Source organism: Neoarius graeffei, chromosome 25 (assembly GCF_027579695.1).
Source record: "Neoarius graeffei isolate fNeoGra1 chromosome 25, fNeoGra1.pri, whole genome shotgun sequence".
Lineage (NCBI taxonomy): Eukaryota > Metazoa > Chordata > Actinopteri > Siluriformes > Ariidae > Neoarius > Neoarius graeffei.
The window spans coordinates 22,444,885-22,472,811 of NC_083593.1; positions in this window are offsets into that span (position 1 = coordinate 22,444,885).

Sequence of the window (27,927 nt, forward strand, 5' to 3'; positions counted from 1 at the left end):
TGCAAGCTACTTGGTGTGCAGAAAACTCGCACAAGTCCATACCACCCACAAAGTGATGGTATGGTGGAGAGATTTAATCGAACTCTCATTGACCAGCTAGCCAAGACCCTTCTTCAGCAGCCGGGAGAATGGGATGAGTCCCTTAACCAAGTTGCATTAGCTTATAATACCAGCCCTCATTCAGCAACAGGTTACACCCCATTCTTTCTCATACATGGAAGAGAAGCCAAAATGCCAGTTAACTTGCTGTTGCCAAACAACACACCATCAGATTCCACTCAGGGTTCATATGATGCTTATGCAATGCAGATAACTAGTAAACTTCAGTCGGCCTTTACACTAGCGAATCAAAATAGAGATCAAGCCCATTTAACACAGAAACTTCATTATGACAGGCATGTCAGATACATCCCGTATAACCCAGGTGACCTTGTGTGGTTAAATGACCCCACCTCATCTAGACAGAAGCTAGCACCACATTGGAAAGGCCCCTTTGAAATTGTTGAGTGTTTAGGACTTGATGAAGAAAATATGGGAGTAACTTACAAAATACACTATTTACTTGACCGAGATGATGAAGCTCAAATTGTCCATCACAATCATCTTAGGCCTTATACTTCACCACCACCCAATCAGCCATACAAACCCCCTGAGCATGAGCATAATGTGTCTTTGCAGACTCCAGTCCCTTGTTCCACTGCACTCTCAGGAGCCTTGCCTTTTCGTCAGCAGACATGGACACAAGTCACAAGGCCTGCTCCTGCATCAGAATGTCAAGATTTGTGTTCCAGGTCTACTACTACTCCAGCTTCAGTGTCCCAGCTTCAGTCACCTGTAGCACAGCACTCTGGGATCTCTGGTCGTCCTCCTTGCTTGCAGTCCCAAGCTTCCACTGGCCCACAACTGGCCCTTCAGCCCCCTGCTTCTCCTCCTCCTCTTCCCATCCTCACCTCTAACCCGACTGTGAACCGGCCGCAACGGCAGGTGAGGCCCCCCAGCTATTTGTCGGACTATGTACAGGAGTAGGACAGTTCTCTCTTTTTTTTCCTCTGGTTTTCTTGTTCTGTTTTATTGTACCACTCAGGAGTGTTCAGTTCATATCTCCAGTTTGGATAGTCATACTTATATGCTGCATTTGTTAAAACATCTTTTGAAACGTGGACGTTTCTTTTTGGGGAGGGGGAGTAAATGTAAACTGCAGCATTTAATATTTGGAGATTCTAAACATATTACTTAGATTTTATAAATTAACAGTTCATAGATATTTGGGTGTGTTAGGATTTTATTGATGTCGGGGATTGATGATTGGATGTGGGTTTCACCTGACCGATGAATGTATGTATGACGAAAACGGAAGCGGGAAAGTATTGATTAAACAGTTGAGTTGTTCAAGAGCACCCGTCTCGTTCTCAGCTCCTTGTGTGTACCTAACAACCTGTAGATGAACCCATAAAGTTTACAATAGGTTATTAGTATTTTGTGATATGGTTATCACGCTACTGTTAACCGTTTAACACACCTGGGGATATACCTTGGCAGTTGCTTAATCAAACTGATAATTTATCTGTTGTTGCAACAATATTCAAGAAGTCAACAAACCAATCTCCTCACACGGGGCACCAATAAATATGTGGGTGCAATTGGTCTTAAGTGATCAGTCTCATTAAATCAGTCTCATTAAATCAGTCTCATTAATAATACCATTAATTTTGGTGTTTAATAATAAATTACCAAACAGCTAAATTATGGTATATTCCAAATTATTATGATCACTACTGATGCAGCAATAATGTATTACTTACAGTATTACATAGACACTACAGCCAATAGCATTCATATACACTTGGGTGAAGGCAATTTGGAGTTCTTTGAGATTGTGTGACTTCAAGGATACAGCAGCAAAAATAGACAAGCACAGTTTAGCAGAATAATTGAATTTATTATAACAACAATACTAAATGGGTAATAGCAGTTGAATACATTCAATATGGTCAGCAGCAATATATAGACAAGGCACAAACAGTAAGGTAGTACTCGATGAGCGTGTGTGTATGTGTGTGTGAGTGTGTGTCTGTGTGTGTGTATGAGAGGGAGAGCGAGAGGAGAGATAGAGAGAGAGAGAGAGATGTCTCCTTGCTGCCAAGCGAGTGACTGAGCTCTTAGGGCGTGTCCTGTGCGCGGCTGTGCAGTGTGAGAAGGGAGGAGTGCAAGGCAGAGAGGAGGAGAGAGAGAGTTTGAGTATGCGCGCGGGAGGTGCGTGGACAGAATGTGTGTATGCGTGAGGATGCGCAAGGTAAATAAATCAGAGATTGGAATGTTATCTAAGGTGTTGGGGGGAAGGGAAAATCACCTCGTGGTTTTCTTGAGACAAAGGAATTCGTCGTGGTTGCTAATTCCACTACCTTATAACATTACCAAATCCACTGAAATCTTGATGAGGTCAAAGTGTGTGTAATAATGAAATTAAGGGGTGTTAGAGAGGATAGAGAAGGGCATGCAACAACCTATCTATTAAAACAACGGAGAGAACAATGTAGAACAACAATGATCAACTCGACACTCTAAGTGTCTACAGTATGCACAATTAAACAGTTTCTGAGTTTAAATTCACACTACTTCATAAAGCTAATTCCTAAGACTAGTTTGCCCAAATGCCAGCCTTACTTCCAGTATCTTACTCCTATGCAGGAATTCAGAGATGTCCCGAAGTTTCGCGGAGTTTCGGGTGCTCGCGGAGGTTCACAGAAGGCTCGTGGGTTGCTTCTATGAAGGCGCAGAGAAGTCCTTGATCTGAAGCTTCGTCGTTCGTGAGGAAAAGTCTCTGACTGATAATGTGCACAGCGATTAAGTCAGAAGGAATCCGGTCGCTTCTAACTTTTAATTAACTGCTTGGGCTGCAGTCGTAACATTACTTATAATAAATAAATAAACCGGTTGTAAATCAATTGAGTGAGACGACGCAACTTAGGTACTCTTTACCGTGGCCAGTGGTATATATGAAAGCGCATTGAGTCTTCTTTCTTGCAAGGCAGACGTCGTGATTTCGGATGGTCCGATGAACGGGGGTATCTCTATATGTCTGTATGACGTGAAGATCAACAGAGTGAGAGAGAGAGTTGAGGGTGACCGGGTCACTTATAGAGTCGGGGTGACATGACGTAGGTGATCATGGATGCCGTGACGTAGGTCATCGCGGGAGTTAGTTGATGGGATTTGTAGTTCTAGACGGGGACTGTGGCTGTCCCTACATTCCCCCTTTTGGTCTCAGGGGTATGACTGAGTCGTAGCACTGAGAGCACAGTACAGTACAGTCCACATGTCCATAGTCCTTGAGGTAGCATCCTCTGTACAGTCCATGGTGTCCTGTGAAACCTGTGTAAACTCATGAGGCCTAGTAAGACAGTTGGAGGCATAGGCATTTGGGCCAAGATCAGGCTGTAAGCATTTGGGCATATAATCACTGTCTATCTAACTAGGTCAAAATCACATCTATTAAAAAAAACATTAAACACTACATAGTTACTTCATTTCCTATGCATAAAAACAAGAGAAGAGAAGGAATGAAGGAAAGAAAAGAAGTATTAGTGCTTGGGTTAGTAAGCCTAATCTTCTGGAAAGGTAATAGCAGCGGGTGGTCTGGCCAGAAAGCGTGCGCTACTGCGGCTAAAGCTGTCAGGGACGCAGACTATCTTATCCAGCTTGGCGTGTAGTGTTCTTATGTATTTGTGTAGCATGTATGCGATGCCAGCGGTTAAGACCCAGCCACTGAGGAGAAGTCCCAAAGCAATCAGACTTATAGTAGATCCTAGATCAGATGACTCTCTGACCTGGTAGCGGGAGACCATAGTCGAAATTCCAGTCTGGCCTAAATTAAATTTCACTGTTTTGGTCCCTTCAACCAGTAGTTGCTGTTGGAGGGTGTCATTGATCTCAAGATCATAACCTTGAAATGCGTCTATCATTTCAATCTCAGAATTGTACCTGTCAGTACTAAGATGGTGTAGGGCAGGGGTCGGCAACCCTAGGCACGCGTGCCACAACTGGCACGCCGAGGAATTTCCAGTGGCACACTGACGATGATGCACAAACCTAATTATTCAACACATTAAAAATGTTCAAACGTCATCTTGAACTGTCACTGGCTGTTGCATGGTGAGCCTGCTCTTTTAGCATGACTACACAACAATATAGCGCCCCCCTCCCAGTGTTGCCAGATACTGCTGACGTTTTCCAGCCCAAAGTATGTTCAAAACCTGCTAAAATGCACTTAAAACCACCCAATCTGGCAACACTGCCCCCTCCCCATATTTCTCACGAGATGGGCCCACTTGATGCAGCAGTTGCGCTAAGATGGCAAAGAAGCTGACAGTTCGGGCTTTCCTCTCCTCGTGGACCAAAGACTATGGGTTCGTTTCTCAGAGGGACCGTGCTGTGTGCACGTTGTGTTTTGAAAGTGTTGTGTGTTGAACATCCAGTGTTAAACGTCATTTCGAGGCAAAGCACAAAAAGACTTTCAAAGATCAGGCAGATAGGGACGAATCAATCTCACGCGCAGTGTGCGGATATGGGAAGCAAGCCCACACTTTAAAAGTCTTTACCTCAGCTAAAAACAATGCCACTGAAGCTAGCTATATAATTTCTCACTGCATAGCTAAACATGGAAAGCCATTCACAGACGGTGAATACATTAAGGAGGCTTTTCTCTCCGGCTCGGATAGTCTTTTTGAGGGGCTGCCAAATAAAGAGACAATAAAATCAAGAATAAAAGACATGCCTGTATCAGTCAGAACTGTTGAGCGACGAATTGGTGAAATGGCAGAAAATGTAAGGGTGCAGCAAACAACTGGCATAAAAGATGTAGCGGTATTTAGCATTGTGCTTGACGAAAGCGTAGATGTGAATGATGTGGCACATTTGGCAGTGATGGCAAGATATTGTGATGTGACTGTGAGAGAGGAGCTCTGCTGTTTAAAGCCAATGAACCCTGCTGGGCATCTTTACCCGAAAAGTTCAACTGTCTTCGCAATATCGCACTGGCTTTATTGTCAGTGTTCGGATCAACATATCTGTGTGAACAGATATTTTCGCACATGAAGAATGTACTTTGCCCCTCCCGAAGTCGTCTGACAACGGGCCATTCGGAAGCATGCGTCTAACTCAAAGTGACCAATTACCATCCCCACATCTCGGAGCTAAGTAAGGGGAAGCAGGGCCAGGGATCACACTGACTGATAGGCAAAACATTTATTTTGTAACAAGGCTACTTCAAATTTGCAGTTTATTGTTAAGCCACTTTATGTAGGCTACTTGTCCATGTTCTCTGACACTCATTATTTAATTTTTTTTCTGTAGTTTTATTATTCATCAGTTCCATTTCCATTAGGCTGCTACGTCTTTATTATGAATAACTTGGGCCTGTTACCTACTGAAAGATTTTGGATGTTATTTTGTGAATTTGTATAAGCTGCTTGCAATGTTGTTATCCAATGTGTGTGTGTGTGTGTGTGTGTGTGGGGGGGGGGGGGGGGGGGGGGTTCTTAAACCTTGTGTGTGAGGTTAATGGCATAAAACAAGTGCAATGGTGTTTTACATTTGCTCAATGCATTAAATATCCATATCCATCTAAAATGTGTGGTGTCTAATTACACATAGTTAACAACACCTATTTGAATGGCACAATAACTAACAAGAAAATTTCTAATTGGCACTACGTGGCAAAAAGGTTGCCGACCCCTGGTGTAGGGTGATATCACCTACGTGAATGGTGGCTTCTGTGGTACACTAAGGAACACCGTTTGGTTTGGGATTTTCATTCTGGTGGCTGTGTCGTGCTGATCGTATGACATAAAGACTTCAGTTTTTGGAGTGTTAACAACCCACTGATTACCAGCTCTCTCTACTCTAGTTTCCATATCCTCGTCCTTTGCGGACATTTGACCTACACACTTTTGTTCGGGCGCTTTTGCCCTCAAACCACACAGGCGATCTGTAGTGTCTCTAATGAATGGGTTGCTTGGGCAGACCCAGTGGATGTCTTTAGTGGAGGTGCACATCTCTAGGTTGGGAATAAAGTAGACAGAGGTGCTGTCATCATGGAATGCTACCATGGGTGGTGTCTGTATGCGTATACAGACATTGTTTTTCCAGAAACCCATGTTGAGGACAGACTTGAGTCTATATATGTTGTTTTTCTCAATGATGGGTAGGCTCAGCATGAATCCTATCTCTAAGTCTTGTGGATTCACAAAAATGGGGATAGCACTGCCAAGACTATAGGCCAGGTGTATTTGTGATGAATACACATTAGTAGTAGTAGCGGATTTTAGTATTTTATCTACCATGCTAAGGGGTATCAGATACGGTGGGATTTTACCACTACTCAGGGTACTGATTGAGCTGCCAATGTTCCTAAGCAGGTCTTGCATCAAATCCCTTACTACCCGGACGTATTTGATCTCGCTCTTGATTATTTCGGCCAACTTGTCTATGGCATGCACAGTGTTATTGACTAGAGCAGAATGCATGTTGACGGTTAGTATAGTTCCCTGCAGGGTTTTGCCTAAGCCCTGCAGCTCCTCCTGTTGAGAAAGCAGTTTCTCTCAGATCTCTGGCATTTCCTCTTTCAGAATGCTAACTTCTCTTTTCACCGCACTCAGACTGACTAAGTTGTAGGGTGAGGAGGATGCACAGGATCCTGAGGGAGTCCATTCTGTAACATACAGAAGGGTTATTACTTTATTGGGTTGGTAAATGTGACTGGGAATGTTAGTGTATGCTTATGGGTGAGTGAGGCGTACAAGCTAGGTGGACAGGATGGGCCTAACTATCGTCCACCTCCTTTTGGAGTGAGGACTGTTCAAAAGGCTTGATTTGATTGCTATGGACCCATCGATATGAGGGCGTTTGATTAGGACTGGATGTCCTAATGCGATACGCGACGGGGGACAGTTTTCCCACGATCTCAAAAGGTCCCGACCAGTGTGGTAGGAACTTCTTTGAGACTCCTACCGGCTCGGTAAAGTTGAAGTATAGGACTTTGTCGCCTATTTGATATTCGTGATGGGAGGCTTTTCGGTCGTAGTAGGCCTTTTGTCCTTTTACGTTCGTTTCGAGATTCTTTTGGGCCCATGCAAAGGTTGACTGTAGGTGGCGTTGTAGGTCGGCGACATATTGATGTGCGGTGTATGCAGCTGTGACGCTCATGTCCTCTGGTCTGTACAGGAGATGCAGTGGGAGAACCATCTCCCGCCCAGTCATCATCTCAAAGGGTGTGACTCCAGTGGTGCGATGAGGGGTGGACCTAATGGCCATTAGCACCAAGGGAAGTTTCACATCCCAATCTTTACCATGGTGGGTGACATACTTCCGCAGCATGCTCACAATGGTTTGATTGGCTCGTTCAACCTGACCAGAGGATTGAGGGTGGTACGCGATATGGAATTTCACCTCAACGCCTATTTGTTAAGTAAATAAAAACAAATATATATATAATATTTTTTTTCATGGTTAATTTGTGATTATTTTGATCTGTTTATCATAGTTAGTGTTATATAAGTAGAATTTCTTTTCTAGTGAATTACAAAATAAACTTTTAAAGATGATTGCAATCTTTAAACCAACATCATGAGCAAGATATTACCAATACATCAACAGAAGGAATTTGGAAGACCATGCAGAAACAATCCAGCTGATGCAGGTAAGATAGAAATTCATTTGTTGTACAGTGGTGCTGGAAAGTTTGTAAACCCTTTAGAATTTTCTATGTTTCTGCATAAATATGACCTAAAACATCATCAGATTTTCACACAAGTCCTAAAAGTAGATCTACCCTCAGGTGGATAAGGCGCCATACCATAAATCCGGGGACCCGGGTTCGATTCTGGCCTGAGGTCATTTCCCGATCCCTCCCCATCTCTCTTTCTCCCACTAATTTCCTGTCTCTACACTGTCCTAGCCAATAAAGGTGAAAAAAGCCCCCCAAAATATCTTTAAAAAAAAAGTAATTTCAGGGGGCATCATGGCTCAGGTGGATAAGGTGCCATACCATAAATCCGGGGACCTGGGTTTGATTCCAACCCAAAGTCATTTCCCAATCCTTCCCCATCTCTCTCTCTCCCGCTCATTTCCTGTCTGCACACTGTCCTATCCAATAAAGGTGAAAAAAGCCCCCAAAAATATCTTTAAAAAACCCCGTAATTTCAGGAATAGATCTCTTGTGTGACTTGTAATCCACCCCTCTCATTTAAATATGTCGAACATTTTTAGGCGTGCACTTTGCGCATCATGGACTTCAGTAATTTTAAAATACTGGCTACTGATTATAGTGCCGTTACCTGTTTTCGTGAAATTTCCATTTCGTGTTTTTTTCTCGCGCATGTGCGTTCAGTCAACCAACATCGGGGGGTCATTTTGACAGCTGTGGTCTAGCAGACGTCATTTTTGGAAAAATGTTCTGTATTGTGTCAAGTCAGGTATTGAAATACAATGGTATTTAATATAATTTTGCCTATAACTTCAATTTGTTATAACTTTTCACAAAAAAGATGTAATCCTATTAATATTTGATAACTTAGAACAGAGCGGTTCAAATGTCATCTGCTTCCATTGAGAAAGTCCATAACAACAAAAGCGTGGTCCACAGCAGTGCCCATGCATTTTTTCTTTCTGCAGATGCCCAGATAGGACATGTCCATTATATCAGTTTTATCACATTAACACCATTTGTTGTCAACGTCCTTCTTTCATGTTGAATTTTTATTTTCAAAGAAGCCCTAACCTTTATCTACTTATCATTGCAGGACTGTCCTGCCTTGAAAAGACACAAGTACAGATCCTACTCTTCTACTGCACTGACCAATGCATTCTGTGATGTGAAGGATAATAGAGTGTCAGTTTGCAAAGCAGCCCGCAAGCACAATGTCCCTGAACAAATGACATGCAGTCATTCAGTGTCAACCTGTAAAGGCACTTGCCAGACGATATCCAGTTGTATTTTCACGTGATTTGCACGTGATTTTATTTTCTGAATAAACAGTGTTTGTTGTTCATTTGTTCATGATTGTTTCTTCTGTTCCTAAAACATGTTTAACAGTGACATGGCCCACCAGATACACCATAGATGACTGAACTTTAAAGAATGACGCGAATCCACGAAAACAGGTGACGACATGCCCACGTGATCCCACAATTTACATATTTAGAAAATGGCTGCCCCCAGCTGCAGATATTTTCCAAGTGTTTTTGTTGTTTTATGCACAAGTTGAGAACTAATTGGTGTTTCGCTTGGTGCATGATTATCAACATCTCTACGCTTCTTTTAACTATTACATTTATCTGAACCCTTATATCCACGCGCCGATACTCAAACTTCCACTGGAACCCCCCCCCCCCGAGTTGATTCCCAATTACTTAGCATATCAGATCACGTGACACCATTCCACAATTATCGACACCTTTGTCCACAGTTATCGACACCGTTCCACAATTATTGACATCTAGATTATTATTTATAAAAAAAAAAATTGGTATGTGGTATTAAGTTAACAAAACATAGTTTTTACTTAAATTTTGCTTTACATAGACTTATATTTAGCACAAAATATCTTTTAAATATATCAATGTTGGTGTTTACGTAAATGAGGAAGTAATTCTAATGTTTGTAAACAAATTAACCAATTATGTTTAACCTGTCAGAAAATCTTTTTTGTTCCATGTTCTACCCATTTTTTTAAGTATTTTCGTAGATCACATTTTGTTAATCATTCATTGTTGTTTGTATTAATTTCTAGTTTTTTAGTTTACCAATAAATGTCAGGCTATTGACATTGTAACCGCATGAACATCCAGGTCAGAGGTTGCACGTCATTCCTTGAGCCAAAACTTTAGATTTTTACATCTAAAAATACAAAATGTCTACTGATATTGTAATATGTAGTGGATATTTACAACAAACTGCAAAAAAAAAAAAAATTCTAAATGGAATAGAAAAATCTGAATATTTCAATCATATTATTTTTTATATGTTAGGAATTTAATTCTGGTCTAATTCTATTTAATGCAGTAGGATTCCAAATACTCTATAAGCATTCTATTCTGTTATGAATCAGAAAAAAATTATTATAAATCACAGCACTTTTATTTTTTTAAAGTACTTCATCTACAACCCCGATTCCAAAAAAGTTGGGACAAAGTACAAATTGTAAATAAAAACGGAATGCAATGATGTGGAAGTTTCAAAATTCCATATTTTATTCAGAATAGAACATAGATGACATATCAAATGTTTAAACTGAGAAAATGTATAATTTAAAGAGAAAAATTAGGTGATTTTAAATTTCATGACAACAACACATCTCAAAAAAGTTGGGACAAGGCCATGTTTACCACTGTGAGCAGGGTTCCCGCGGGGTTTTAAAAGGTAGTAAAAGGTAGTTAATTAAAATAGGCTAAATTATGGCCAGTAAAAAGTAGTAAAAGGTAGTAAACGTAATCTGACGTGGTAGTAAATTTTTTTGACCCCCATCCAACTGGGCCTATGTGTTTTCTAATTCGTTTAATTAACCTGCATGCCATAATATCCATAAATTACTACATTTGGGCGAATTTATTTTTATGTATCGAGGAGGACCGCAGTGAGGAGTTGGTGGCGCATGCGCATTGAATTCCAATAACGGTCGAATCCAGTATAAATTTATACCAGAGATTGTTTAGTATGAGACTGACTTTGTTTATACGGCTCTAGTCGAATCTATCTGTTGACCCGACTGGCGACATCTGCACGAGAATTAAACAATGGGGAAATGCAAATTTTCAGACCTCTGGCTGGAGGAACCTGATTTTAAAGACTGGCTAAAGGCTGTAGATGGCAATCGGCGAGAGGTGTTCATTGAAAAGTTGATCGAAGAAAAGGTCAAACAACTGAGGCACATGTAATGGGTTGTGTGTGCGCGCGCCTGGTGCGTTGTGTGTGCACGCGCGCCTGGTGGGTTGTGTGCGCGCGCCTGGTGCATTGTGCGCGCGTGCGTGCGCGCCTGGTGCGTTGTGTGCGCGCGCGCCTGGTGCGTTGTGTGCGTGCGTGCGCGCCTGGTGCGTTGTGTTGTGTGTGCGCGCGCACGCCTGGTGCATTGTGTGCGCGCCATTTGAGGCATCCAAAATGTGATGAGCAAATCTGTTGAACTGTTCAAATGATTAAGATTAACCCTCTAAAACACTGATCTCTGGGAGGAAGGTGTTGACTCTGCCCACGGGTCTTCACGACTACAGGACTGGTGCAAATGACTATCTTAAGCAAACTTGGCAATGTGTTGAGAGACTGCCAAAATAGGGCTTGGGTTATGTGTGTTTTGTATCTTTAGGGTGTGTGTCTTGTCTTTGTCATGTGTGTGTGCGCCTGGTGCGCTGTGTGTGTGTGTGTGTGTGTGTGTGTGTGTGTGTGTGGGTTCGTGTTTGCCATTTGACCTGATCTAAATGTAATGAGTTGATGTACCTAAGCACATAAGATTTTTTGTGCAAATCCGTTCACCTGTTCAAAAGATTATTCCACAAACAAAATGTTGGCCATCTTGAAAGTGTTGGCCGACAAAATGTAAATCAGATCTTGTACCTAATGTGAAGTGTTGACACAAGGTTTAGTGCAAATCTGTGTACCCGTTAAGAGGTTATGGGCCACAGTTTCACAGTTCAATAAAATTATAACTTGTATGTGGAAGTTTGTTTTCTTTTATGCAAATATGCATTACTCCATGTGTAGCCCTAGCAATGGGAGGTTCTATTATGCGTCCAAAGGGAAAGAGTTACACTACCAGTACGTTCAGATTTTCTTTCTATCTTGTCTCATCAATCCAACTCTTTGGGTAGAGTTGTCACTAACTTATATGTAGCACATTCACTTGGACTAACACATACACTCAAAGATTACCTTGTTAAATTGTGAGAAAATGTCCAAATCCAAATTGTCGCTGTGGTAGTAAAAAAAATTGTGAAGGTAGTAAAAAGGTAGTAAATTCAACATAAAATATCTGTAGGAACCCTGTGTGAGACATCCCCTTTTCTCTTTACAACAGTCTGTAAACGTCTGGGGACTGAGGAGACAAGTTGCTCAAGTTTAGGGATAGGAATGTTAACCCATTCTTATCTAATGTAGGATTCTAGTTGCTCAAATGTCTTAGGTCTTTTTTGTCGTATCTTCCGTTTTATGATGCGCCAAATGTTTTCTATGGGTGAAAGATCTGGACTGCAGGCTGGCCAGTTCAGTACCCGGACCCTTCTTCTACGCAGCCATGATGCTGTAATTGATGCAGTATGTGGTTTGGCATTGTCATGTTGGAAAATGCAAGGTCTTCCCTGAAAGAGACGTCATCTGGATGGGAGCATATGTTGCTCTAGAACCTGGATATACCTTTCAGCATTGAATCAGAATCAGAAACACTTTTATTGCCAGGTATGTGGACACACACGAGGAATTTGACTCCGGTTCACTTAGCTCTCATAGTACAAAACAGATAAAAAGCGTATACACAAAACAAACAAACAAGCAAACAACAACAACAAAAATAGGTGCATAGTGCAAAGTAATCCAGGTAAGTAAAGTATGAAATACTTAAATAAATATAAAGTATACAGTGTGCACAGAATAACGGTATAAGTGTTCAGATATTTTACAAGTGATATTACTGATATATGAATCTGGATTTTAGCTGTTCATCACAGAAAGGATTTCCCTTTTAGTGCAATATGGTGCATAGTGCAAAGATGAATCGTAAATTTAAATAAGTATAAATATAATATAAGTAACCGTGAGCACAGAATGACAGTATGAGTGTGCAGATATTTTGCAAGTGATATTACTGATATATGAATCTGGATTTTAGCTGTTCATCACAGAGACAGCCTGAGGGAAGAAACTGTTCTTGTGTCTGGTTGTTTTTGCATACAGTGATCTATATCGCCTCCCTGAGGGGAGAAGATTAAACAGATTGTGACCAGGGTGTGATGGGTCCGCAGAGATGTTACCTGCCCGTTTCCTGACTCTGGACAAGTATAAGTCTTGGATGGAGGGCAGGTTGACACTAATAATTTTCTCTGCAGACCTTATTGTCCATTGCAGTCTGTTCTTCTCCTGTTTGGTGACTGATCCAAACCAAACAGTGATGGAAGAGCAAAGAACAGACTTAATGATGGCAGCTGGAGCTGCTGAATTGTGTCAGGAGCTGCTGAATTGTGTCAGCAGCTCCTTAGGCAGGTTGAGCTTCCTGAGCTGGTGCAGAAAATACAACCTCTGCTGAGCCTTTTTGATGATAGTGACTGTGTTTGTCTCCCACTTCAAGTCCTGAGAGATTGTGGAACCCAGAAACCTGAAGCTTTCAATGGCAGTCACAGTGTTGTTGGTAATGGGCAGCAGAGTGGGGGGGCTCCTCCTAAAGTCCCCTGTCATCTCCACAGTTTTGAGCGTGTTCAGCTCCAGATTGTTCTGACCGCACCACCAGACCAGCCATTTAACCTCCCGTCTGTATGCAGACTCATCACCGTCCCGGATGAGGCCGATGACCGTTGTATCGTCTGCAAATTTCAGGAGTTTAACAGACGGGTCTCTTGAGGTGTCTCATTGATGGTGTCTTTCCAGATGTGTAAGCTGCCCATGCCACATGCACTAATGAAATCCCATACCATCAGAGATGCAGGCTTCTGAACTGAGCGCTGATAACAACTTGGGTCGTCTTTCTCTTCTTTAGTCTGAATGACACGGCATCCCTGATTTCCATAAAGAACTTCACATTTTGATTCGTCTGACCACAGAACAGTTTTCCACTTTGCCACAGTCCATTTTAAATGAGCCTTGGACTAGAGAAGACGTCTGCGCTTCTGGATCATGTTTAGATACGGCTTCTTCTTTGAACTATAGAGTTTTAGCTGGCAACGGCGGATGGCACGGTAAATTGTGTTCACAGATAATGTTCTCTGGAAATATTCCTGAGCCCATTTTATGATTTCCAATACAGAAGCATGCCTGTATGTGATGCAGTGCCATCTAAGGGCCTGAAGATCACGGGCACCCAGTATGGTTTTCCGGCCTTGACCCTTACGCACAGAGATTCTTCCAGATTCTCTGAATCTTTTGATGATATTATGCACTGTAGATGATGATATGTTCAAACTCTTTGCAATTTTACACTGTTGAACTCCTTTCTGATATTGCTCCACTATTTGTCAGCGCAGAATTAGGGGGATTGGTGATCCTCTTCCCATCTTTACTTCTGAGAGCCGCTGCCACTCCAAGATGCTCTTTTTATACCCAGTCATGTTAATGACCTATTGCCAATTGACCTAATGAGTTGCAATTTGGTCCTCAAGCTGTTCCTTTTTTGTACCTTTAACTTTTCCAGCCTCTTATTGCCCCTGTCCCAACTTTTTTGAGATGTGTTGCTGTCATGAAATTTCAAATGAGCCAATATTTGGCATGAAATTTCAAAATGTCTCACTTTTGACATTTGATATGTTGTCTATGTTCTATTGTGAATACAATATCAGTTTTTGAGATTTGTAAATTACTGCATTCTGTTTTTATTTACAATTTGTACTTTGTCCCAACTTTTTTGGAATCGGGGTTGTACTTCAACAATGTTACACAAAGATTGATCCATAACAGCCATAAATGTCACTTAATTCCACAGGGTGTCGATAATGGTGGACACTGGTGAAAGTGATCACCATTATCGACACATCACGTGACTTCTCAAACGTGTGTTTAGATACAAAATGTCGACCATCAAATGAAAGAGTAAGAAACAAAGTAGGTTTCGACAAAGATATCATGAAATATCTGTGAATTTGAGAAGTAAAAACATGTCCATGATCTTTCCACCATGCTTACCTGCAGTGGTAACATCCAGGTTTTCCTCAGATTGCTGGTCATGCTAAATGTGGGTGGTAAAAGAGAGCAACTGGACGTGCTTGAAGATTCCTGAAGACGTTTCACCTCTCATCCGAACGGCTTCTTCAGTTCTGTCTGAGTAGTAGGGAGTATCAGGTATTTATCCTCTCGTAGATGAAAAGCTCATCTAAGGTGTCATTGAGTCATCCTGTTGGTGTGGGTCACTGGGGGCTGGATGTGAACGGCCTCGAGAGTCGTTAGGGTGATCAATGGATTGCCCGTTAAGGTGATCAATGGAATGCTGATTCTCTCTGTCCTCTTGTGAGTCACTGAAAACAGCTGGGTTTTGGTGTGCATTCAGTTGTCTGGGAAGTGTGCCAAGGACTGCATTGTAGGTGGCTGATAAATGATGTCTTAGACCCCCACCTCTGTTCAGTGATGGCCATTCCAGGTTGACAAAAATGGCTTCTTTAACTCCTCGCTCATACCAACAATCCTCTCTGGCTAAAATGCGTACATTGCAATCCTGAAATGAATGTCCTTTGTTGTTAAGATGAAGGTAGACAGCAGAGTCCTGGCCTGAGGAACTGGCTCTCCTGTGTTGAGCCATACGCCTGTGGAGCGGTTGTTTAGCTTCCCCAAAAAAAAGAGTCCGTGCATTCCTCACTGCACTGAATTGCATACACTACGTTGTCCTGTTTGTGTCTGGGTATTCTGTCCTTAGGGTGGACCAGTTTCTGCTTCAGGGTGTTACTGGGTCTGAAATGTACCGGAATGTTGTGTTTGTAGAAAATCCTCCTGAGTTTCTCAGATAGCCCAGAAATGTAGGGAATGACAATGTTCTTGCGTTTGTTTCTGTTATCCTCCTTGTTCGTTATGTTCCTTTTTCTGCTCTTGAAGAAAAACCAGTTGGGATACCTGCAGTTCTGAAGTGCTTTCTTGATGTGATTCTGCTCCTTCTCTTTTCCCTCTACCATTGTAGGGATGTTCTGAGCCCTGTGTTGCAAGGTCCTAATGACCCCCAATTTGTGTTCCAGTGGGTGGTGAGAGTCGAAGAGTAGGTACTGGTCTGTGTGTGTGGGTTTCCGGTAGACCTCGATGCTAAGGCTTCTGTCTTGTCTAATGTGTACATCACAATCCAAGAAGGCTAGATTATTCCCACTGACGTCCTCCCGAGTGAAATTGATGTTGATATCCACTGCATTGATGTGCTTAGAGAAGGCTTCCACTTCATGGGTTTTAATTTTAACCCAGGTGTCATCCACATATCTGAACCAGTGGCTGGAAGCAACTCCTGAAAAAGTGGTCAAAGCTTTATGTTCCACTTCCTCCATGTAAAGATTGGCCACAATAGGGGACACCGGTGAGCCCATGGCGCATCCATGCTTCTGTCTGTAGAAACTTTCATTAAACTGGAAATAAGTGGTAGTCAGGCAGAGGTCAAGCAGGGTGCAAATCTGGTCTGTGGTGAGGTTCATTCTATCCAGTAAGGTGTTGTCTTGAAGGAGTCATTGTCTAACAGATTCAACTACTTCTGTGGTGGGAATGCAGGTGAAAAGAGAAGTTACATCGTAAGAAACCATGGTTTCATCTAAGTCTAGTTTGAGTTCTGCAACTTTAGTAGAATGCAGGCGTAGGCTAGTGGGGATAATGTTGGATTGTAGGCATCTCAGGTTAAAAAGCAGGTGGTTCCTGTAGTCTGCCAGTTTTCTGGAAGTCCTCTCATACTCCTGCACCAGTCGAAGGGTTCTCATCCCAAAGTGTGTGGAAACATGTCTGTGAAGATTCTCAGTCCTCCAGGTCATAGTAACTGTGGGTGGTAAAAGAGAGCAACTGGACGTGCTTGAAGATTCTTGAAGACGTTTCACCTCTCATCCGAACGGCTTCATCAGTTCTGTCTGACTAGTAGGGAGTATCAGGTATTTATCGTTGGTATGAGTGAGGAGTTAAAGAAGCCATTTTTGTCAACCTGGAACGGCCATCACTGAACAGAGGTGGGGGTCTAAGACATCATTTGTCAGCCACCCACAATGCAGTCCTTGGCACACTTCCCAGACAACTGAATGCACACCAAAACCCAGCTGTTTTCAGTGACTCACAAGAGGACAGAGAGAATCAGCATTCCATTGATCACCTTAACGGGCAATCCATTGATCACCCTAACAACTCTCGAGGCCGTTCACATCTAGCCCCCAGTGACCCACACCAACAGGATGACTCAACAACACCTTAGATGAGCTTTTCATCTATGAGAGGATAAATACCTGATACTCCCTACTAGTCAGACAGAACTGAAGAAGCCGTTCGGATGAGAGGTGAAACGTCTTCAAGAATCTTCAAGCACGTCCAGTTGCTCTCTTTTACCACCCACAGTTACTATGACCTGGATGACTGATAATCTTCACAGACATGTTTCCACGCACTTTGGGATGAGAACCCTTCGACTGGTGCGGGAGTATGAGTGGACTTCCAGAAAACTGGCAGACTACAGGAACCACCTGCTTTTTAACCTGAGATGCCTACAATCCAACATTATCCCCACTAGCCTACGCCTGCATTCAACAGTCAAAGGACACAGAGCTGAAATAATCCTCCAGAAAGCCCAGAAGCAGCTTCTCAACGAGAGAGTGAGACAAGTACATTTCACCATCGATGCTCTCCAGAACAAGACTGAACTGATGTTTGAAGAGTTGACAGTACTTCTTCCCAGTGAAGTTTTGGAACGAGTCTCTGATTTCATGGAGAAGGCACAGATTTCACAACATACCAAAGGCAAGTTACGACAGATGCGCAAATTTCAAACATTGCTGTCTAAAACCACCTCCTCCAGTAAGACAGAATTGCTGACTTGGAGGAAGAAATCTGACCAGGCTACACAACCGGACATAGAAGAGAAATGGGTGAAGAACTTATCTGACAGGGTACTCACCCAACCAGAGAAAGATGTTTTATCCAAGGGACTTAACTTTGCAGTTTCACCAGAGCGGATACCAGTGGTAGAGCTCATCACAGCCACAGAGTCAGCCATCAGAAACAACAATCTGACCAACACAGAGGCAGGACAACTTAGACTGAAGATATCAGCTGCTCTGTCCAGTGCAAAAGCACCCCCCTCCAACCTCACCAGCCAAGAAAGGAGGGCTCTTACATTGCTTCAAAGAGACCGGGACATCACCATCCTTCCTGCTGACAAAGGGAGATGCACAGTGGTGCTAAACACAGTGGACTACCACTCAAAGATGACCAGTCTCCTCAGCGACACAACCACCTATGAAACCTTAAGGCAGGACCCCACCAGTTGTTACAAAAAGAAAGTTGTTAGCTGCCTGCAACAACTAGAAAAGGACCAAGCCATCAACCGATCTCTGTACTACAGATTGTACCCTGGGGAAGCCGTTCCTCTCATATACGGACTCCCCAAGATTCACAAGGAAGGAGCTCCACTCAGACCTATCATCAGCAGTATAAACTCTGTCACCTATAACATTGCCAAACACCTAGCCACTATCCTGGCTCCTCTTGTTGGGAATACACTACATCACGTCAAAAACTCCCAAGATTTTGCTACTAAAGTTGCAGACCTCAAACTAGACTTAGATGAAACCATGGTTTCTTACGATGTCACTTCTCTTTTCCCACCACAGAAGCAGTTGAATCTGTTAGACAACGACTCCTTCAAGACAACACACCAGAGGTCACCAACCCGTCGATCACGATCGACTGGTCGATCTCGGAGGCTTTCCCAGTCGATCTTGGGGGATGAGGAAAGAAATTGGAAGATTATACAGAAATACACTGCAGTATATCTGATTGGCGTTCATATTACATGTCTTCCGATAGGCCCACTACAGCTTTCCCCCTCTGTGTCGCAGGGTTCTTTTTTTTTAACTACTGCTGCTTACGTCTTACGTCTCTGAGCGTCGTCACCATGGTGATAGCCTCGCAATACAGTACAGGGTTCTCCACGAGGGGTTTTAGAGGTGCGGGCCGCCCCCCTTTCTGTGATTCCCGCCCCCATTTAATTTCTGCCGCCCCTTTACAAAAGGAAGCATGATATTGCCTATAAAACTGCGAGGATATAACCTGGCTGTCAGTGTTACTATAGCTCTTGAAGTGTTTCCGTGGAGTGGTGGATCGGACTCGAGCCTGGCATGAACTGCTCCGACGCGCTATAATGACACCAATCTATCACCAGCCAATCAGGAGACTTAATCAAATGCATCCCCCACCCACCAATCTATCACCAGCCAATCAGGAGACTTAATCAAATGCATCCCCCGCCCACCAATCTATCACCAGCCAATCAGGAGACTTAATCAAACGCATCCCCCGCCCACTCGTGTCCGCGTCTGAGACGTTGAATTTTCACAGAAGGAGGGAAGAAGTTGACTGAGGTAAGACTGTGCGATAAATTAACAAACGAATAAGAGAGGAATTTCAACATATAGGGCTCAAGTTTGTTAGCATTAAATAAGCATTGCTTGTACAGTAATGTTATGTCGTTACAACATTGACCCACTTTTAACGTGCCGAGTACCGACTGTAGCCGCTAACATGCTAATTAGCTTGCTGTCAAGTTTTTCCTTTGTCGAGCTTTAAGCGTAAGGTCATGGATGTTACTGCTGCTTGTTCCTGCTGTAATATGATGCGTGATATGAACCTAACTATAAGGCACTCACTGACCGTGTTCAGTCACAGCCATCACATTGACTTGAGTTGCATGATGAACTGTAACCTCTGTAGCATGACAGCAGTCACTGGTAGTAGTATCACTGCAAGTTCATATTTGTCTTTATTGTGTATGTATGGTTAAAGAAAATCAGTTCCTGTTGAATTGAAGTTGTCATTTTGTCACTTAAGTTACAATTTGTGATATATCATCACTGTTGTGTTGTAATTTCAGTTGACAATTTCCATTTTATGTTGCTGTGAAATTAATTAATTTAGTGTTACAATACAAACAAGACAGTGCAACTGATGTTAACAGTTCAGCTTTCTCATTACAATATTATTACAGTAGTTGATATTAATAACAATCTGAGTCATTGGTGGTTCATTCATTCTGCTCACTACAGATATAGGCCTATATATTTTTTGTGTATAGTTAATTTCCATTGTATGTTGTACTGAAATTAAGTCATTTCGTCAGCTCTCACAAGAAATTAAAAAGTTGGACCAGGGTCTTAAATCTTATTCAGTTAAAATTAGACCAAATAAAAAGCCTCAACTTGAAACAGTCTAGTCTGGATTTCTTTTTCTGTCAACGCTTCAAGGGGTAGATCTTGCTTGCCATCTAGGCAGAGGTTAGGGATCTCGGGCATAAAAAGGTTGGTGACCACTGCCTTACTGGATAGAACAAACCTCACCACGGACCAGATTTGCACCCTGCTTGACCTCTGCCTGACTACCACTTATTTCCAGTTTAATGAAAGTTTCTACAGACAGAAGCATGGATGCACCATGGGCTCACCGGTGTCCCCTATTGTGGCCAATCTTTACATGGAGGAAGTGGAACATAAAGCTTTGACCACTTTTTCAGGAGTTGCTCTCAGCCACTGGTTCAGATATGTGGATGACACCTGGGTTAAAATCAAAACCCATGAAGTGGAAGCCTTCTATAAGCACATCAATGCAGTGGATATCAACATCAATTTCACTCGGGAGGACGTCAGTGGGAATAATCTAGCCTTCTTGGATTGTGATGTACACATTAGACAAGACAGAAGCCTTAGCATCGAGGTCTACCGGAAACCCACACACACAGACCAGTACCTACTCTCCGACTCTCACCACCCACTGGAACACAAATTGGGGGTCATTAGGACCTTGCAACACAGGGCTCAGAACATCCCTACAACGGTAGAGGGAAAAGAGAAGGAGCAGAATCACATCAAGAAAGCACTTCAGAACTGCAGGTATCCCAACTGGTCTTTCTTCAAGAGCAGAAAAAGGAACATAACGAACAAGGAGGATAACAGGAACAAACGCAAGAACATTGTCATTCCCTACATTTCTGGGCTATCTGAGAAACTCAGGAGGATTTTCTACAAACACAACATTCCGGTACATTTCAGACCCAGTAACACCCTGAAGCAGAAACTGGTCCACCCTAAGGACAGAATACCCAGACACAAACAGGACAACGTAGTGTATGCAATTCAGTGCAGTGAGGAATGCACGGACTCATATATTGGTGAAGCTAAACAACCGCTCCACAGGCGTATGGCTCAACACAGGAGAGCCAGTTCCTCAGGCCAGGACTCTGCTGTCTACCTTCATCTTAACAACAAAGGACATTCATTTCAGGATTGCAATGTACGCATTTTAGCCAGAGAGGATCGTTGGTATGAGCGAGGAGTTAAAGAAGCCATTTTTGTCAACCTGGAATGGCCATCACTGAACAGAGGTGGGGGTCTAAGACATCATTTATCAGCCACCTACAATGCAGTCCTTGGCACACTTCCCAGACAACTGAATGCACACCAAAACCCAGCTGTATTCAGTGACTCACAATGGAACAGAGAGAATCAGCATTCCATTGATCACCTTAACGGGCAATCCATTGATCACCCTAACGACTCTCGAGGCCGTTCACATCCAGCCCCCAGTGACCCACACCAACAGGATGACTCAATGACACCTTAGATGAGCTTTTCATCCATGAGAGGATAAATACCTGATACTCCCTACTAGTCAGACAGAACTGAAGAAGCCTTTCGGATGAGAGGTGAAACGTCTTCAAGAATCTTCAAGCACGTCCAGTTGCTCTCTTTTACCACCCACAGTTACTATGACCTGGATGACTGAGAATCTTCACAGACATGGTCATGCTAAAAAAATTCCATCTCAGGTAATGAGCTGTGTCATCAGACAACAAGATCAAAGGGCGAGGGGGGTCTTCCGGTTGATTATCCATCCATCCATCCATCCATCCATCCATCCATCCATCCATCCATCCATCCATCTTCTACCGCTTATCTGGATCCGGGTCACGGGGGTAGCAGCCTAAGCAGAGCAGCCCAGACTTCCCTCTCCCTGGCCACCTCCACCAGCTCTTCCGGGGGAATACTGAGGTATTCCCAGGCCAGCCGAGACATGTAATCTCTCCAGTGTGTCCTGGGTCTGCCCCGGGGTCTCCTCTCGGTGGGGCCTGCCCAGAAAACCTCCCTTGGGAGGCATCCAGGGGGCATCCTAACAAGGTGCCCGAACCACCTCAACTGACTCCTTTCAATGTGGAGGAGCAGCAGTTCTACTCTGAGTCTCTCCCGAATGACCAAGCTTCTCACCCTGTCTCTAAGGGAGAGCCCAGCCACCCTGCAGAGAAAACTCATTTCTACCACTTGTATCCGTGATCTCATTCTTTCGGTCACTACCCATAGCTCGTGACCATAGGTGAGAGTGGGAACGTAGATGGACCAGTAAATTGAGAGCTTTGCCTTTTGGCTCAGCTCTCTCTTTACCACAACAGACCGGTTTAGCGTCTGCATCACTACTGACGCTGCCCTGATCCATCTGACCACCTCCCCCTTACCCTCACTCATGAACAAAACCCCAAGATACTTAAACTCCTCCACTTTAGGTAGCAACTCCCCTCTAACCTGGAGTAGGCACTCCACTTGTTTCCGGCTGAGCACCATGGCCACGGACTTGGAGGTGCTAATCCTCATCCCAGCCGCTTCGCACTCGGCTGCAAACCATCCTAGCGCATGCTGTAAGTCACAGATTGATGAAGCCAACAGAACCACATCATCCGCAAAAAGCAGAGACGTGATCCTGATGCCACCAAACCAGACACCCTCCCCCCCTTGGCTGCGCCTAGAAATTCTGTCCATAAAAGTTATGAACAGAACTGGTGACAAAGGACAGCCCTGGTGGAGTCCAATATGCACCGGGAACGAGTCCAACTTACTGCCGGCAATGCGAGCTGTGTCATCAGACGATAAAATCAAAGGGCGAGGGGGGTCTTCCAGTTGATTAATTAACCAATAATAACTGTAGTAATTGAAACTCACCTTTGTAAAATTGTTTTTTATTGGTAAATCTGAAAAGGTGTTGATAATTATGGAATGTCGATAATTGCAGTTGCTGCTCTAGTTTTACGAAATTGACATCATAAAATCCCAGGTTTTCTGTGTGATATGTTCAAATAGGTTGTAAAGTTCACTGATAAATAAAAAATTGGCTCAAAAAATATTTTGTTTTGCTTCTGAATTCTGTTCCAAAAATCACTAAAAGCTTGTCCACCATTAGATTGCAGCGATTTATAGGTTGGCAGTGCTGCATGTGTGATGTCATATGCACCACTGCCTTCTTTTGTGTCCACACTGGCTCTATAATATTCTCTGCAATGGTGTGTGTTCTTGATACTAATTATTTTGAAAAAGACGACGAAAGCTTCAAGGGGATGGTACACAAGTGTCATAATTATATTATTTTATAATTTTAATAATTTTATTTCAGGTGCCTATAGTAGGGAATATTGAGTGCTGTTTTATGCCCCGGTCCTACAACACCAATAATATAACTATACCTATAACTATGACTATACCTATACCTGAATTTAGTTCCAGTTTGTAGCAGTCACACCACAACTATAATCCTGACTATCGGTTGTTGGTTTTCGCAGGAAAATGTGGTGGTTGTATGCTGTTTGAGTGCACACCCAGTGCACTCAGCAGCACACAGTGGCTGACAGTGACAGCGAGGAAAAGCTGCTTTTGATGCTCATTTTGCAATGAAGGCAAAGCCGAAAGAAGAAGAAAAGGAGAATCTGAGTGCATGAAATCCTGCAGCACATCTTAGACTGCAGCAGACTGCGAATCTTAGACTCCTGGCACTCCTGCATGTAACAGACCCACTCAGACAGTCAGTGGCATGACAGACACAGCTATATACATAAGACACATGCCTGTGTGTTTTGCTTTAAGAGTGCTAATAAATTAACCTTTAACACAAACAGGTAGCCTAAACTGTGGTTGACATATTTTATCTTGTTTACGGTGGGCATGTTAGGACTAGGACTGTTTTGGCCTCTAGAGGCCGCTGTTATTTCCTTTTCGTGTCATGTTTATTTTGGCCTCTAGAGGCCGCCACTGTTCCTGTGTTTTGTGTTTGTGTTAATTGCCTGTTTAGTCCTGATTATCTTCACCTGTGTTCAATTTAGTTTGTGTATTTATACCCCCTGAGTTCAGTCCTCTTGTCACGGAGTCTTTGTGCTGTTATGTTTATCTCCAGTTTCCTCTGTACCGTGTTCTTTATTTTGCATTTTGCTTTTCTTTTGGACCTAGTAGTTACTGTGTTTTTTGGATCTTCTGAGCTTTGGTATTTTTGCCTTTTCTTTTCTGTTTTTTGGCTTTTGTTTTGTACTTTTGGATTTTTTATTTTTTCCCTTATATCTTCTGAGCATTTTTGTATTTTTACTTTTTGGATATTTTTTGTACATATTGTAAATAAACCTTTTTGATACTTTTTTATACTTCCGCCTCACGCCTCTGCATTTGAGTCATCCCCCTGGTGGCCTAGTGGGGGTTTGCTGGATTATCACACCAACGAACTAGGTTAAAATCCCAGCAAAACCCTAACAGAAAGACTCCGTCATGACCGACTCAGCAGAGGCTGCTTCAACTGTCTACCCGGCCAACTTTCAGGGAATTACGGCAGCTTTGACACGCTTCGGTGTGACCATGGACGCTCATGGACGTATGCTCACCAGCCAACGTGAGGCCCTTGCTCGCCACGAGGAACTGCTTCAGCAAATTGGGAAAACCCTGGCACAGCTGACATCTCTGCCTGCATCTCCTGATCCAGCTCCCGCTCCTGCTCCTGTGCCTCCTGCCATGCTGCCTTCTTCACCTCGCGAACCCAGCCTTCCTGCACCACAGAGGTACGACGGCAAGCACAGTGAGTGCCGAGAGTTCCTTACCCAGTGTCAACTCACCTTTGAGCTTCAGCCTACCACCTACACTACGGATCGCCGCAAGATTGCCTTTGTGATCACCTTATTAGCTGGTAAGGTGCGAGCCTGGGCTACTGCTATCTGGCAAAGACAGGGACCTGAGTGCCTTGATTTTCAGCTGTTTTCTGAAGAGATGCTTTGGGTCTTCGATCAGGCGGACATCAGTACCGACGCAGCCCGAAAGCTCATGTCCATCCGGCAAGGAGGAAGCGTCGCAGATTACGCCATCTCGTTCCGGACGCTCGCAGCAGTAAGTGGATGGAACGAGACTGCCCTGGTGTCAGCCTTCCACCATGGTCTGTCTGACCCCATCAAGGATGGTCTGGCCTCTATTGGGTGCCCAAGTGACCTCGAAACCCTCATCTCACATGCTATTCGTCTGGACAACAGGATGAGAGAATGTCACCAAGCCTTGAGCCCCCCCAGCCTCCCTACCTCTACCTGGAGACCGTCTACCTCCTTCAGTGACTGTCCAGAACCCATGCAAGTGGGTCGTACTCGCCTCTCCGCATCTGAGAGGGAGCGCAGAAGGAGGGACAAGTGCTGCATCTACTGTGGCAAGCCTGGTCACTTCCGAGCATCATGTCCCGAACTCTTGGGAAAAGGACCACCCCGTCCAGCCGAGGGAGGGTTGTGACGGGGCCTACCCTCTCTCCCGGACTCCCTGGCCAAGGAATCTACATCCCGGTCTCCATCTCCTGGGGTGAGTCTGTCCACTCTTGTCAAGCTTTGTTAGACTCAGGGGCAGCTGGGAACTTTATGGATATTCACTTCGCCCAAAGCATCAATATTCCGACTGCACCTCTTGAAGTCCCACTGTCTGTGTCTGCCCTCGATGGCCAAGCGTTAGGTGATGGTAGAGTCACCCAAGTTACTTCTCCAGTCTTCCTCCAGTCTCAAGGTCACAAGGAAGAAATATCCCTGCACCTGATTCCTTCACCTGAGTTCCCAGTTATTCTAGGCCTTCCTTGGCTTACTCGCCACAACCCTTGCATAGACTGGGTAACAAGCCAGGTTCTGGAATGGGGCCCTGCATGCCATGCCTCTTGTTTGCTCTCTAGCTCTCCTGTGTCTCCTGCCGAGCCCCCTGATCTCACCGAGTTATCTCAAGTTCCCACAGAGTACTGGGATCTCAAGGAGGTATTCAGCAAGAGCAGGGCCGCCGTTCTTCCTCCGCACCGGGCCTACGACTGTGCCATCGACTTGCTCCCTGGGACTACCCCTCCTCGTGGCAGACTGTTTTCCCTCTCTCAGCCAGAACGCAAGGCCATGGAGGAATACCTCAAAGACGCCCTGGTCTCTGGGTTCATTCGACCCTCCACCTCACCTGCTGGTGCCGGCTTCTTCTTTGTCGGCAAGAAGGATGGGGGGCTCCGACCATGTATTGACTACAGGGGCCTGAACAAGATCACTGTGCGCAACCGATATCCCTTTCCGCTGATGTCCACTGCTTTCGACCTGCTCCAAGGCGCCACCGTCTTCACCAAGTTGGACCTACGGAACGCATACCACCTCATCCGTATCCGACAGGGAGACGAGTGGAAGACTGCCTTTAACACCCCGTCTGGGCACTACGAATACCAGGTGATGTCCTTCGGACTCACCAACGCACCAGCTGTTTTTCAGGCCCTAATCAACGACGTCTTAAGGGACATGATTAACCTGTACGTTTTTGTCTACCTCGACGACATCCTTATCTTTTCCAAGACCGTGCAGGAGCACCGCCACCATGTCCGCCAGGTTCTCCAGAGGCTGCTACAGAAGAATCTGTTCGCCAAGGCCCAGAAATGCGAATTTCATGTTCCCGAGGTCTCCTTTCTGGGATTTATTGTACGGACAGGCCAACTCCAAATGGACCCTGCCAAGACCCTGGCCGTCCGGGACTGGCCTACTCCCAAGTCCGTTAAGGAGGTTCAGCGGTTCTTAGGATTCGCTAACTTCTACCGCAAGTTCATCAGGAACTTCAGTTCTGTAGCAGCACCCATGTCAGACCTTACCAAAGGGACAGGTGGATCTTATGTCTGGTCTCCTCAGGCGGAAAAGGCATTCAAAGACCTCAAGGACCGCTTCTGCACGGCACCCATTCTGGTCCTCCCGGACACCTCCCAACCATTCATCGTGGAGGTGGACGCCTCAGACAGTGGTGTCGGCGCGGTGCTCTCTCAACGTTCGGAAGGAAAGCTGCACCCCTGCGCTTACTTCTCCCACTGCCTGAGTCCTGTGGAGTCCCGGTACGATGTCGGGGATCGAGAACTGCTAGCGGTCAAACTGGCCCTTGAGGAGTGGAGGCACTGGCTGGAGGGAGTGCAACATCCATTCCTGGTTTGGACTGACCACAAGAACCTGGAGTACCTCCAGCAAGCCAAGAGACTGAACCCTCGACAGGCTAGGTGGGCCCTGTTTTTCAGTCGGTTTGACTTCACCCTATCGTACCGCCCCGGCTCCAAGAACACCAAACCTGACGCACTGTCCAGGCTGTTCTCTGCCACTAACAGGGAGAATGAAGTCGGGCCTATTATCCCTGTGTCCCGGATTGTGGCCCCTGTCCGCTGGGGTATTGAGGAGGCTGTCCGACGAGCTCAACGCCAGGACCCCGGTCCTGGGACGGGGCCACTGGGCCTCTTGTACATCTCACATCAAGCCCGGGCCAAGGTTCTCCAGTGGGGTCACTCTTCCCCTCTCACCGCCCACCCGGGAGCTCGGAGGACCCTGGACTTCCTGAAAAGACGCTTCTGGTGGCCTAACATGGAGAAGGAAGTAAGGTCATTTGTCCTGTCCTGTGAGGTTTGCACCAGAACCAAGAACCCATGACAGCGTCCCCAGGGTCTCCTGCATCCTCTGACCATTCCCCGGCGTCCCTGGTCCCACATGGCAGTCGACTTCATCACGGGTCTCCCTGAGTCACAAGGTAACACGGTCATTTTGGTCATAGTTGACAGATTCTCCAAGGCCTGCCGCTTCATACCACTGTGCAAACTCCCCTCTGCTCTTGAAACAGCAAAACTTATGTTTAATCATGTCTTCCGAGTCTTTGGTCTTCCACAGGACATCGTCTCAGACCGAGGGCCCCAGTTCTCCTCCCGAGTGTGGCACGGGTTCTGCA